Here is a 15,533-nt window from a genome sequence, read left to right as displayed (position 1 = left end):
AATTAACAAGGAAAAAGAACATTAAACAATGTGAAAAGGTCACTTCACCAAGAAGATACGACATAATCTTAAATGCTTATACACCTAATAACAGAGCTGTAAGATACACGAAGTAAAAATTTATAGACCTAAAAGGAAAAATATACAAACCGACAAATCTACAAATATATTTGGGGATTCCAACAGGACTTTCTCAGTAATTGAAGGAACAAGGGAAGAGAACAAGAGCAACGATATAAATTTGAACATCATCAACCAACTAAACTTAACTGACATTTACAGAACACTCTACCTAGCAACAATAGAATACACATTCTTTCCAAATGCCCATAGAACAGTGATCAAGACAGATCATATTTTGGGATCACAAAACAAACCTAATTAAATACAAAGGGATTAAAATTATTCAAAGTATGCTTTCTAACAGGAATTAAACTACGAATCAATAACAGAATGACATCTGAAAAAAACCACCAAGTGTTCGGAAGCTTATCAACAAGCTAATACATAATCCATGAAATAAAGAAAACGTCTCATGAAAAATCAGAAAATATCTTGAACTGAATGAAAATAAAAATACAACATATCAAAATATGTGGATACAGTAAAGGCAGTGCTTAGGGGAAATGTATAAGCATAAAAATGCATTAATTAGAGAAAATAGGTCTTGAATCAACAACATCAGTTTACACGATAAAATCCAAAAAAAGAAGAGCAAACTAAATCCAAAGTAAGCATTAGACAATAATAAAAATACAAATAAGAGCAGAAATCAATGAAATTGAAAACAGGAAAAAAAAAAGGAAGAAAAAATCAATGAAAGCAAAAGCTGATGCTACAAAAAAAAAAAATTAATCAAATTGATAAACCTCTACCACTGACCAAAAAAAAAAAAGACACAAATTACCAACAAAAGGAAATGAAAGAGTAAATTGCTATTGTTTACACAGAAATTTAAAAGATAAAAAGGACTAAATTCATGTACATACTCCACCCTCAAGGCAGAAGAGCGTAACTCCCCACTCCTGAAGTATGGGCCACACACAGTGACTTTCTTCCCAAGTGTAAAAGGAAGAAAAGGGGCAAAAACAATAACTTTACAGTGAAGAAATCTGACAAAAGTATCTCAGCCACTGGTGATCAAGACTGATAGCAAAAACGTCATACTGATATTGTGTCCTTGATAAATGAATAACACTCTACCTTTGTGATCTTCCTCCCCAAAGCACAATACCCCAATCTAATCATGAGACAAATCCCAACTGAGCAACGTTTTACAAAATACCTGACCTATGATCCACAAAACCGTGAAGTCATCAAAAACAAAAAGTCTGAGAAATTTTGGAAGCCGAGAGGAGCCCAAGGAAATCATAAATATTTATGCACCAAGACAGAGTGCTCCAAAATTCATGAGGCAAACACTGAGAACACTGAAACTAGGAGTAGATAACTCTGCAATAACAGTTGGAGACTTCAATACACCACTCTCATCAATGGATAGAACATCTAGACAGAGGATCAATAAGGAAACAGATGTTAAACTGTATGATAAATGAAGTAGACTTAACAGACTTTAGAGAACACAACACCCTACAATAGCAGGATACATGTTTTTCTCAACTGCTCATGGAACATTCTCTAGGATAGACCACACGTTGGATCACAAAGCAACTCCCAACAAATTTAAAAATACTGATACTATAAAAAACATTTTCTTGGATCATAATGGAATGAAGCTGGAAATAAATAACAGGCAGAAGATTGTAAAATTCACAAATATATGGAAACCAAACAACACACTCTTAGAAAACCAGTGGGTAAAGAAAGAAATTACAAGAGAAATTAGTAAATATCTCGAGGCAAATAGCAACGAAAATACAGCCTATCAAAACATATGGGATACAGCAAAAGTGGTGCTCAGAAGGAAATTTATTACCCTAAACGCCTATATTAAAAGAGAACAGAGAGCAAAAATTGAAGAATTAACTGTCCACCTGGAGGAACTAGAGAGAGAACAGCAAACTAACCCCAAAGCAAACAAAAGGAAATAAATAACAAAGATTAGAGCAGAAACAAATGAAACTGAGAACAGGAAAACAATAGAGAGAATCAACAAAACCAGAAGCTGGTTCTTTGAGAAAATCAACAAAATTGATGGATCCCTAGCTAGGTTAACAAAAAGGGGGGGGGGGGGGGAGGTGCGCACGCAGATGCAAATAAATACAACCAGAAACGGGAAAGGAAACATAACTACTGAACCAGCAGAAATAAAGGAGATAATGAGAAGATACTATGAGGAACTATATGCTAATAAACTAGGCAACTTACAAAAAATGGACAATTTCCTAGAAAAGCATAAACAACCAACACTGACCTGAGAAGAAACCTATCACAAGCAAAGGGATTGTGTCAATCATCAAAGAGTTCCCAAAAAAGAAAAGCCCAGGACCAGATGGCTTCATGTGTGAATTCTACCAAGCATTCAAGAAAGAATTAATACCAATCCTGCTCAAACTCTTCATAAAAATTGAAGAGGAAGGAAAGTTACCCAACTTATTCTATGAAGCCAACATCATCCTAGTAACAAAATCAGACAAAGATACTACAAAAAAAGAAAATTAGAGACCAATCTCTTCAATGAACCTAGATGCAGAAATCCTCAACAAAATATTCGCAAATCGAATCCAGCAGCACATTAAAAGAATTATACACCACAACCAGGCGGGGTTTATTCCAGGTATGCAAGGCTGGTTCAACACAAGAAAATCAATTAATGTAATACACCACATCAATAAACCACCTGATCATCTCAATCGATGCAGAAAAGGCATTTGACAAAATTCAACATCCTTTCCTGAATAGGAATAGAAGGGAATTTTCTCAATATGATAAAGGCAATATATGAAAAACCCACAGCTAACATCACACTCAATGGGGAGAGACTGAAAGCTTTCCCTCTAAGATCAGGAACAAGACAAGGATGCCCACTGTCACCACTGTTATTCAACATTGTGCTGGAAGTACTAGCTAGAGCAATTAGGCAAGAAAAAGAAATAAAAGCCATCCAAATTGGAGAGGAAGACGTAAAGCTTTCACTGTTTGCAGATGACGTAATTCTACATGCAGAAAATCCAGAAAAATCTACAGCAAAGCTATTAGAGCTAATCAATGAATACAGCAAAGTGGCTGGCTACACGATCAACACGCAAAAATCTGTAGTGTTCTTATACACAAGTAATGTGCAACAAGAAATTTAAAAAAGATTCCATTTACAATAGCAATCAAAAGAATCAAGTATTTAGAAATAAACTTAACAAAGTCCACAAAAGACCTATACAAAGAAAACTACAAGAAACTGCTAAAAGAAATTGAACAGGACCTGAAAAAAATGGAAGAACATACCGTGTTCTTGGATTGGAAGACTAAATATAATTAAGATATCAACTCTACCTAAACCGATTCATAGATTCAATACAATACCAACGAAAATCCCAACAACTTACTTTGCAGAAATAGAAAAACCAATAACCAAATTTATTTGGAAGGGCAAGGTGCCCCCAATAGCCAAAAACATCTTGAGAAAGAGGAACGAAGGGGGAGGTCTCACACTACCTGACTTTGAAGCATATTACAAAGCTACAGTGCTCAAAACAGCATGGTGCTGGCATAAGAACAGAGATACTGACCAATGGAATCAAATTGAGCGTTCAGAAATAGACTCTCGCATCTACGGACAATTGATCTTTGATAAGACAATCAAGCCAAAGCAACTGGAACAGAGCAGCCTGTTCAATAAATGGCGTTTGGAGAACTGGATATCTATTTCCAAAAGAATGAAAGAGGACCCCTATGTCATACCTTATACAAAAATTAACTCAAAATGGATCAAAGACCTAAACATTAATGCTAAGACCATAAGACTCTTAGAAGAAAATGTAGGGCAACATTTTAAAGATCTTGTGATAGGAGGTGGTTTCCTAGACCTTACACCCAAAGTGCGAGCAACCAAAGAATAAATAGACAAATGGGATCTCCTCAAAATCAAACACTTTTGTACATCAAAGGACTTTGCTAGAAAAGTAAAAAGGCAGCTTACACAATGGGAGACAATATTTGGAAACCTCCTATCAGATAAGGGTTTAATATCCTGAACATATAAAGCGATCCTACCACTCAAGAACAGAAAGACAAACAACCCAATTAAAAAATGGGCAAAAGACATGAACAGACATTTTTCTGTCTCAAAAACACATGGAAAAATGCTCAACTTCACTGGCTATTAGGGAAATGCAAATCAAAACCACAATGAGATATCATCTCATACCTACCAAAATGGCCATTATCCAAAAAACAGAAAATTACAAGTGCTGGAGAGGATGTGGAGAAAGAGGCACACTTATTCATTGTTGGTGGGAATGCAGAATGGTGCAACCACTCTCAAAGACAGTGTGGAGGTTCCTCAGAAAGCTAAGTATAGATTTGCCAAATGATCCAGCTATTCCATTGCTAGGTATATACTCAAAGTTAAGACACAAATGGACATTTGTAAACCGATGTTTATTGTGGCATTATTCACAATTGCCAAGAGATGGAAACAGCCCAAATGTCCATCAACAGACGAGAGGATAAATAAACTGTGGTATATACACGTGATGGAATATTATGCAGCTCTAAGACAGAACAAACACATGGAACATATAATAACATGGATAAACCTTGAAGACATTATGCTGAGTGAAGTTAGCCAGAAACAAAAGTACAAATACTGTTATGGTACCACTAATATGAGCAAACTTTGGGAGTTAAAAGCTGATAACACAGGCTACCAGGAGATGGAAAAAGGGTAGAGATCAGGCATTTGATGCTGAAGGACTACAGAATGTTCAGCAGGCTTGATTGTATAGACCCAGAAATTGATAGCATAATACTGTGTGATGGTAGCACAACACTGTAAATACACTAAATAAAGACGTCCAAGAGTAAAGCTGAAAGAGGTGGGATAGGAGAATGTATGACACCAGAGATAAAGATAGATGATAAAGACTGGGACTGAGTAACTTGGCAAAAACTGGAGTGGACTTGTACTAAATGCACAAATATAAAAATGTTTTTACATGTGGAAAAATAAATGAATGTCAACCACGCAGAGTGTTAAAAAAGGGATGGTATTTGGGAAAAAAACATAATCAAAGCAAACTGGAGTCTATGGTTAACAATAACATTGTAATATGCTTCCATTAAATGTAACAAAGGCAATATACCAAAGCTAATTGTGTACAAGTTGGGGATATACGGGAGGGATATGGGATTCTTGGTAGTGGTGTTGTTTCCTGTCCTTACTATTATATTGTATTGTATGACATTTTATTTTTCTTTTTATTATCTTTTTTATTATTCGCTAAAGAAAACATTTTCTTAGTAATCAATATGTTCAAGTGCTGGCTATGGTGATAAATGTACAGCTATATGATGATACCATGAACTGACTGTACACTGTGGATAATTGTATGTTATATGAATATATCCCTATAAAATTATAGCAAAAAATGTAAATGGGGTAAAATTGCTGGAGAAAACATGGAGAAAGGAATGTTCCTAGTTACTGCTGATGAGAAGGCAGAACGGTGTATCCTTTCTGGAGGTCAGTGTGGTGGTTCCACAAGAAGTTAAGTATGTGGGAGCCATAAGGTCCTGCAACCTCATTATGGGGTATGTACTTGGAAGATCCAAGAGCAGAGGCATGAATGGACAGTTGCACACTGGTGTTTACGGAGGCAGTATTCATGATTTGCAAGGGGAGGAGGTGGCCTAATGGTACATCAACTGAGGAACAGAATGGTGAACTGTGGTGTATGCATACAATGGAATATTGAGCAACTACAAGAAGGAGTGAAACTGTGAGACACGCAAGGAGGTAAATGGATCAAGGAGACAGCATTTTGAGTGAAGTATGCCAGAAACAAAGGCAAACACTATAATGCCTCACCAATATGGACTAACTACATTGTGTAAACTCAGAATTGAATCTTAGAGCACAACCTAACAGGGAAACGATTATTGTAATGGTCCCTAGATTGTAAGCTCTTACAGCAATCAAATCTACTCCTGAATTGTAATGGCTATCTCCAAACTCTGAGATGCTGATCCCTTTGTGTATAACCCGATTGGTCTCTGGAACACTGGGTATCTGTGTGATACCTGAAACTCAGAGCTAGAGCTCAGCAGATATGAATGTCAGTATTAAAGCATACAGCAAATGTTTAAAAAAAAAAAAAAGCTGGAAAAAGGCCCAGACTTCAATTGGAGATATGAATGAAGCAGATCTGATTAAGACTAGGGTAGATGGGGTCAAGGAGTAAAGGGTGAAACTGACTGTGTGTTAAAACTTCAAATTCCATGTGAGACTAAGGGAAGAGATGTTTATTTGGTGCAGGACCTATATTTTCTAAACAGTATAACTCCTACAGTCAGTTTGTTCAAACACCACAATTACATGGAACTTTGAATAGGAAGTGAGATATGGTAGGTTTCTGTACATTAGAGTGAAATAGCGACACATCCCAAAGTAATTTGGGTGGAGAATAAAAATATATATGCAGGGCTCCCCTGAGGAGCTGGGGGAAAATGCGGAAGTGTTGGACTTCCTCACCTAGATTGCTGCTGATGTGTTCTCACAAACATTGAGGACTGATGGCTTGGTATGCTGAGCCCTGTATCTTGGGGCCTGCCCTTATGAAGCTCGTTACTGCAAAGGAGAGGCTAAACCTGCTTATAATTGTGCCTAAGAATCTCCTCCTGAGTGCCTCTTTGTTGCTCAGATGTGGCCCTCTCTGTCTGGGCCACCTCGGCAGGTTAACTCACTGCCCTCCCCACTACATGGGACCTGACTCCCAGGGTTGTAAATCTCCCTGGCAACACAGGATATGACTCCCGGGGATGAGTCTGAACCTGCCATCATGGGATTGAGAACATCTTCTTAACCAAAGGGGGGATGCGAGATGAAACAATGTGAAGCTTCTGTGGCTGAGAGATTTCAAATGGAGTAAAGAGGTCACTCTAGTGTACATTCTTACACACTATATAGATAACCCTCTTTAGATTTTAATGTATTGGAATAGCTAGAAGTAAATACCTGAAACTATCAAACTCCAACCCAGTAGCCTTGACTCATGAAGACGACTGTATAGCAATGTAGCTTACAAGGGGTGACAGAGTGGTTGTAAAAACCTTGTGAATCGCACTACCTTTATCCAGTGTATGGATGGATGAGTAGAAAATGGGGACAAAACTAAATGGGATGTTCTTTTTTACTTATATTTTTATTCTGATTCCGAGTCTTTCTGGTGTAAGGAAAATGTTCAAAAAATGATTGGGGTGATGAATGCCTAACTACATGATGGTACTGTGAACAGCTGACTGTACACCATGGACAACTGTATGGTATGTGACTATATCTCAATAAAACTGAATTTAATTAAAAAAATAGATTGGGGTGACGAATGCACAGCTATATGATGGTACTGTGAAGAGGTGATTGTACATCATGGATGACTGTATGGTATGTAAACATATCTCAGTAAAACTGAATTTTAAAAAAATTAAATTTAGGATCATTTAAAAAAAAAAAAAAAAAAAAAAAAAAATGCCAAAATGCATAATGAACACATAAGCAAAATTCTCACCAAAATATCGGCAAATTGAACCCAACAATATATAAAAGGAATAATATATCACAATCAAGTGGGATTTATACCAGGAACACAAAGCAAGTTCAACATTCAATGACTCAGTGTAATCTACCATACTATCAGACTAAACAAGAAAAACTACACAGTTGTTATCAATAGATGTGCAAAGACTTCTGACAAAGGTCAGCTTCCTCTCATGATAAAAACTCTCAAAAAAACTGGAACAGAACAGAACTTCCTCAGTCTGGTTAAGTTCCACCAAACTTCTTCGGCTCATATCTTACGTAAAGGCAAGAATGTCCACACTCACCATTCCTTCTCAGTATCATACTGGAAGCTGAAGCAGGTGCAATAAGGCAAGAAAAAGAAATAAAGGGCATTCAAACTAGAAAGAAAAAGAAAACTATGACTAATTTGCAGAGGGCACAATTATCTAACTAGGAAATCCCAAGATATCTACAAAAAAGCTACTAACCTAATAAATGAATTTAGCAAACTCACATGACACAAAGTCAACATACAAAAGTCCATCATACGCTCCAGAGAGATGCTAGCCTACAGCACCTGCCACCATCACCAACTAACCATACACCCATCCAGAGCTGTGACTGATAAGAATTAAAGGCCATGGATGAATATAGACTTGAACTGCAACCACAGGACAAAACTCATTTTTTGATGGAACAGTTTTTCAGAAATTTCCTATACATTCCCATTTGATTATCACAACAGTCCCATGAGATATTTTAGATTCAGACCTAACTGTGCACAATTTTGTTCCTGATGACCCAGAGTCAGTTGTAATCCAAGATGTTATTGAGGACATTGTTACAGAAGATGTTCAATGCCCAGATATCATGGAAGAAGGGGATTTTTCTGAAGCTGTCGTCATTCCTGAGCATGTGCTGAACTCAGATGCAAATGAAGAAGTTTCTTTAGTACACTGCACAGTCCCAGATGATGTTTTAGCTTCTGACATTACTTCAGCCTCAATGTCTATGCCAGAACACGTTGACTAGTAAACCTATACATATGCCTGATTTGGACATGTTGAACATGTGGTTCATGATAATGCAGTAGAAGCAGAAATCATCACTGATCCTCTGACAACCAATGTAGTTTCAGAAGATTGGCAGCAGACTGTGCCTCTGAAGCAGTAATAGATGCCAACGGGATCCTTGTGGACCAGCAAGATGGTGACAAAGGCAACTGTGAGGACTACCTTATGACCTTCTTGGATGATGCTGGCAAAAAAGAGCACAATGGTTCCTCTGGAATGACCATGGATGCAGAGTGACCATGGATGCAGAGATGGAAACTGACCCCTGTAAAGCGAATGGCACTTGCCCTGAAGTCATCAAAGCTCACATTTTCAAAGGTGACCCTGGGGAGGATGACTTAGGTGGAACATGTCTAATGTGGAGAGTGAGCCTGAGAATGACCATGGGGTTGAACTACTGGATCAGAATGGCAGTATTTGTGTTCCAAGGGAAAAAAAGTTCTTTAATGACCCTCACCTAGAAGATGAAGATTTAAATATTGCTAAAATCACTGATGAAGTTTAAATGGAATTGATCATGGGAGAGGAGGATGCTGCTGCAGTGGCACATGAACAGCAAATGGATGACAACGAAATCAAAATCTTCATGTCAATAGCATGGCAGCAGCTTATGGTAATAATTCTGATGGAACTGAAAACCAGAATGGCACTGCAAGTGCCCTCTTGCACATAGATGAGTCTGCTGGGTTCAACAGGCTGCCTAAACACCACCAAAGTAAAAGAGACGACCTGATACCAAGCAATACCAAACAGCAATAATTACTGGCCCTGATGAACACCCCTTGATGATCTATCCTTGCGTGATTTGCAGGAAGTTGTCGAAAGGTTTCTTGAAGAGGCACAAGAAAAACCAACCTGAACACCTTACCAAGAAGAAATACAGCTGTACTGACTGTGATTACACTACCAACAAGAAGATAAGTTTACCCAACCACGTAGAGTCATAAGCTAACCAGCAAAGCAGAGAAAACCACTGAATGTGATGAATGTGGGAAGCATCTCCCTCATGCGGGGGCTTTGTTTACTCACAAAACGGTACGTTAAGGAAAAAGAAGCCAACAAAATGCACAAGTGTAAATTCTGTGAATGTGAGACCACAGAACAAGTGTTACTGATGGTCACTTTTTGGCAGTCCACAGTAAGAACTTTCCTCATATTTGTGTGGAATGCAGTAAAAGTCTTTGTCAGAGCTCAAAAAGCACATAAAAATCCATATCTGAGAGAAGCCATACCAATGCCAGTACTACAAATACAGATCCACAGACTCCTGTATAACTTGAAAATTCATGTAAAAACTAAGCATAGTCAAGCCTTACGAATTCAAATAAGGGGGGCCAGCAGCCTTAAAGCTGCAGTGAGGCACAGAAAATAATCTGCTCTTGCCTATGCCACAAACACTAAAAATTGGGGAAAATAAGGTCAGCTGGCTCTGGTTCTGGCCCATGCAGCCAAGCTGGTTAAGAATCCTAAGTCCATGGGGTATTTACTGTGCCAAAGGTTATTTGTATTCCCCAACTGGGACCCCCATCCCCCAGGAAACTGTATGCAAAACTTTGCAACTCCAAACTAACTGCAGATCTGACCCCGAAGGGCTCCCCACAGGGAGAAGAAAATATGGCATTTAAAAACCCTCACCTGATACAACTCTACAGTCGATTTGTTCAAACACCGCAATTGCATGGAACTTTGAATAGGAAGTGACATAACGGTAGGTTAGTATAGGCTGGAGTGAAATAGTGACACATCCTAGAGTAATTTGGGCAGATATAAAAAATATATTTACAGCCTCCCCCTCCCCAGCCCCGAGGATCTGGGGGAAGGTGCGGATGTGTTGGACATCCTCACCTGGACTGGTGTTGATGTTGTCACAAACATTGGGACTGGCGGTTTGATGTGCTGAGCCCTCGAGCATGGGACTTGCCCTTATGAAGCTTATTACCACAAAGGAGAGTCTAAAGTTGTATGTAATGGTGCCTAAGAGTCTCCCCCTGAGTACCTCTTTGTTGCTCAGATGTGGCCCTCTCTCTCTCTAACTGAGCCATCTCAACAGATGAACTCACTGCCCTCCCCCCTACATGGGACCCGACTCCCAGGAGTGTAAATCTCCCTGGCAACGCAGAGTATGACTCCCGGGGATGAATGCGGACCCGGCATCGTGGGACTGAGAGTATCTTCTTGACCAAAAGGGAGATGCAAAATGAGATGAAATAGTTTCAATGGCTGAGAGATTCCAAATGGAGTTGAGAGGTCACTCTGGTGGACATTCTTATGCACTATGTAGATAACACCTCTTAGGCTTTAATGTATTGGAATAGCTAGAAGTAAATACCTGAAACTACCAAACTCCAACCCAGCAGTCTGGACTCCTGAAGACAATTATATAATAATGTAGATTACAAGGGGTGACAGTGTGATTGTGAAGACCTTGTGGACACACCCCCTTTATCTAGTGTATGGATGAGTAGAGGAATGGGGATAAAAACTAAATGACAAATGGGGTGGGATGGGGGGATGATTTGGGTGTTCTTTTTCAACTTTTATTTTTTATTCTTGTTCTGTTCTTTCTGATGCAAGGAAAATGTTCAGAGATAGATTGTGGTGATGAACGCATAACTATGTTATCATACTGTGGACAGTGGATTGTATATCATGGATGATTGTATGGTGTGTGAATGTATTTCAATAAAACTGAGTTTAATTAAAAAAAAAAAAACAACCCTCACCTGAAACTCTTCTATCCACTAATGAAAACTCAGCTTATATATTGTCCCTACATGTGCTATTCTTGCTAAAAAAACTGTATATTATTGTTTCAATAATGCATTAACTACAGTGTTATTTAGTATTATCTAACAAGTCTTAATTTTAATAGTAATTGTACGCTGTAGAATGTCTGCTTGAAAACGGTTTTCAAAATTATTTTGGTAACTTAAGTATAAGAGGTATAAAGAATGCTTTGTACAAAAAAGATAAGGAAAGTAGTTTTGTCCTAAATGACTGGCTGTTTCAAAATGGAAAAGAGAAAATGTAGGACAAAAACCTGGATGGTTATAGAAAGTTGCAGAAAGTTTGAGGAAAGGGAAATTTATTTCTGTGGAGAAAGTTAGGAAATGATAAAAAAAAAAAAAAAAAAAAAAAAAAACCTAGATATAGAATAAAGCAGACTGCCTGGTAGTTTTATCCTTTAGCTATTTTAGTCCCAGGTGTACCTGTGCTTTATACATGTACCCAATAACAATAACTCACAGAATGTAACACAAGCTCTTGATCACATGCCAGATCATATTGAACATTTATCTGATAATCTTTTGTCCAAATGGTATAATTTTTTAACTTGGCCATGGTGCCACGGGGATTACTATCCATATGTACTTGTTTACTTCTACTCTGCTGTTTGCTGTATGGATGCAATGTCTGTCCTATGGTCAACAGAAATTGCTGCGTGGGGGTAGAATGTGGGAGCCCCTGGCCCCCAGTGTCTTGACAACTGCACACAGCATTTTGCTTGACCTAGGACAGCTGAGGTTTGACCTATTCTCCTTGTAATATCAGATGCTAACTGTAATCTATACCCGAAACTACCTCCTCCCTGAGACTCCCTGAGATACTGTTATCTCTATAATCCTCCCCTCCTCCCTGTTGATTACAATCAACCCCTCCCTATGTTGCAGGACCCTGCTCCCTGCTTTATGCGCTCATACCCACTGGAATGTCGAGTCCTTATAACCAGCTATTGCCACCATTCAGAGCAGCTCCTGAAACCATTCAGAGAAGCTCCTGATTTCAGGACAATGTTGCTCAACTTCCCCACCCTGTAGTAAAAGCTCATGTCTCAAAATAATAATAATAATAATAAGCATACTAAAGAGATGCCATTCAAGTGTGACATTTGTCTTCCGACCTTCTCAGAAACCAAAGAGATGCAGCAACATGCTCTTAGCCACCAAGAAAGCAAAACACACCAGTGTTTGCACTGTGACCACAAGAGTTCAAACTCAAGCTATTGGAAATGACACATAATTTCAGTTCACACAAAGAACCACTCTCACAAGTGTGACATGTGATAAAGGCTTTCACAGGCCATTAATGCACCAGTGTAGATACTGTGACTTTAAGATTGTAGATCCTTTTGTTCTAAGTCACCATATTCTTTCAGTTCACATAAAAGATCTTCTTAGGTGTAAGAGATGTAGAAAGGGATTTAGGCAACAGAATGAGCATAAAAACCACATGAAGACACACAGTGGCAAAGTGTATCAGTGCGAACACTGAGTATAGCACTACAGGCTTTAAACAGAACTTTATTTCCATTCATACAGAAGAGTATCCTCACCATTGTGAGTACTACAAGAAAGGGTTCCAAAGACCTTCAGAAAAGAACCAGTACATAATGTGACATCACAAGGAAGCTGGCCTGCCCTAACAACTCTTCCACAGACTTTTGTAGAGATATTGGCCTTGAAGCAGAGAATTCATTTAAAGCCAATCAGTCTTGTTCACATACGATACTGTATATTGATTTATTTTGTGTACAAATAGAATTATTGCTTCTAGTTGACATTTTCTTACATTTTGTTCAGTAGTGTGTTCTGAATTCTATCCAGTTTAATAAATGGGGAAAAGCAGCAACAAGCAAGTTGCTTTTAATAAAGTAATCCCTGATTCTATGCTGAACTTTTCTATCTCAGAAGTTTTATATTCATTTAAATATTTATCTTGCATATCTTGATGGTTTATAGTACTCTTCTAAGACCATTTAATTCAAAGTTAAGGTAACTGTAGATTGGTAACTCTGAAAGTATTCATGCTGACTCATTTTTTTCACAAATTCCTCAATAAAATCGCCAGACAGCTACTAATAGAAATAGGAGAGTTTACAGTCAGGTCTAATTATCATGACCTGGAAGTCATTTACTTGTCTTGCTTAATATTTTCAAACCACATGACATTGTAAGTTTCCATTTGAGCTTTTGCATCCCTAGCATTACTAAATAAAGAACAGTGGCTGGGTTCGTGTTTAATTTTCATTCTGTTTAGCAGACAAAATATACTTCGTTTGGCTTTCTTTGGAGTACTTACATCTTTTGTCAACATGGCAAACTTTTAAAGAAACTTATTGAAAAATTTTGCTTAATTCTGTTGTATTTTTTATTATTCTGTCTGTGCTGCTTTGTCTTGGAATAGTTATGAGATTCACTGAGGACTGAATTTTGGACCCTCCTGGAGGTAATTTGTGGCAACTTTATATACGTATCCTGATACACACACACACACACACACACACACACACACACACACATACGTATCTATGTGTATTGCTTATTTTACATATTTATACACAAAGCCTCAACTGGTAATTGTTTAAAATCTATAATGATTAAAGTATTAAATTTACAATAACATGAAAGAACCAGAGATGCATGAGAGAGCATTCTGTAAATCATGCCCTTCAGAGAGGCTATTCAGGTGAAGAATTAAAAGGAAAATAAGGACACTAGGTATTTTTTAAAGAAAAAAGGCATAATCTTTTAAATATCTTTGGTAATTGAAAAATAGAAGTTAAGATATTTCTAGATAGAATGTTTCCATACAAGTTCAGCTTCATACCTTTATATTTTTCTGAAAAGCTAATGTGTAATCCAGATTTAACTCACTCAGTTTGCCCTGAGAAGCCCATGAGAGAATTCTGCACCTCACCACTAAAGGGGAAGCAATGGCCCTATGTACCAGAATGGGTGCTAATTACCACTTAACACTTGGCAAGTTTGGCCTGCTTTGTTATTTCTTAGACAGTTACATTAGAAATGTTAAAAAAATTTAACACTCAAGTTGGTTTTGATGAGAAGATAAAGGTGCATTTTAAGTGCATAATGAAAATCTGAGGTCTTATTTGGAATATCACTAAGTCTTTCACAGTTTTGTTTTTCATTGAAAGTTGACATTTTTTTAAAAAAATCGGTCTGAATCAGTCATAAATTTATAAAATTAATTCAGTTAGGTAGAATTTGTTTATGTTAACATGAGTCTTGGAGAACAGAAATCTTGAGGTCCCTTACGTTGGCTCTTGGCACATACGTATCTGGCATGTCGTGAGAGATTACAAATTTTCTTCCCACTTGATAGCTACCTTGCCACTCCACTATGGTGCTCCATACCCTCCTTGCTGTCAAGATTTTATCTTTCACCTTTCTCTTTGATATGGATATTTGGATTCAGAAGTTATAATTATAGGGCTAGAAATCTAATTATTTGTTTGGCAAGCCTCTGAAGTGCTAGACTGATTTAGTCTAGTTCTAAATCAAGTGCTTTAGGCTGGGAGGAACTCCACCCTAAATGCCAGTCAAAGCCAAGGGATGGGTTTTGGAATTCCTGTACCCTATTGGCCCCCATTAACATCACTTTTTTTTTTTTTTAAAATAAGTAACGTATTTTTTTTTTAAATAAGTAACGTATAGATGTGTGATCCATTGCCCTGCAGTACTATTCTTGAAAGCTCTGGTTTTTGTGTGAGAACATTTAAAATCGCCCTTAATTTTAATTTTTCTCTGAAATAATGTAAAAGAAAACACTTAAATGAAAGTGGAAATTTAAGAATTTTAAAACATCCTGTAAAATTAATACAGAAAATATAAAATTGATCATTTTTTTTTTAATAAACAAAGATAACACAATACCTTACATATTTTATATTTCTCTTACATAGTCTGGAATCATATACAATTCTCTTCTTTTTAAAGCACAATATTGAAACCTTTAAAAGGTATTTAAGGATTTGGTCAAATGAA

General features: G+C 37.5%; 1 protein-coding gene and 1 pseudogene across 2 annotated transcripts in view; one reads left to right on the top strand and one right to left on the bottom strand.

Moving 5' to 3' along the window:
• Nucleotides 1–15,533, bottom strand: part of TUBGCP3 (tubulin gamma complex associated protein 3) — a 175,444-nt gene that overhangs the window by 142,384 nt on the left and 17,527 nt on the right. The window lies entirely within an intron of this gene.
• LOC119506972 lies at nucleotides 8,316–13,171 on the top strand (annotated as a pseudogene).

Source organism: Choloepus didactylus, chromosome 12 (genome assembly GCF_015220235.1).
Source record: "Choloepus didactylus isolate mChoDid1 chromosome 12, mChoDid1.pri, whole genome shotgun sequence".
NCBI lineage: Eukaryota > Metazoa > Chordata > Mammalia > Pilosa > Megalonychidae > Choloepus > Choloepus didactylus.
The sequence above is the reverse complement of the archived record's forward strand: the minus strand, read 5'-3'. Positions and strand labels throughout refer to the sequence as shown.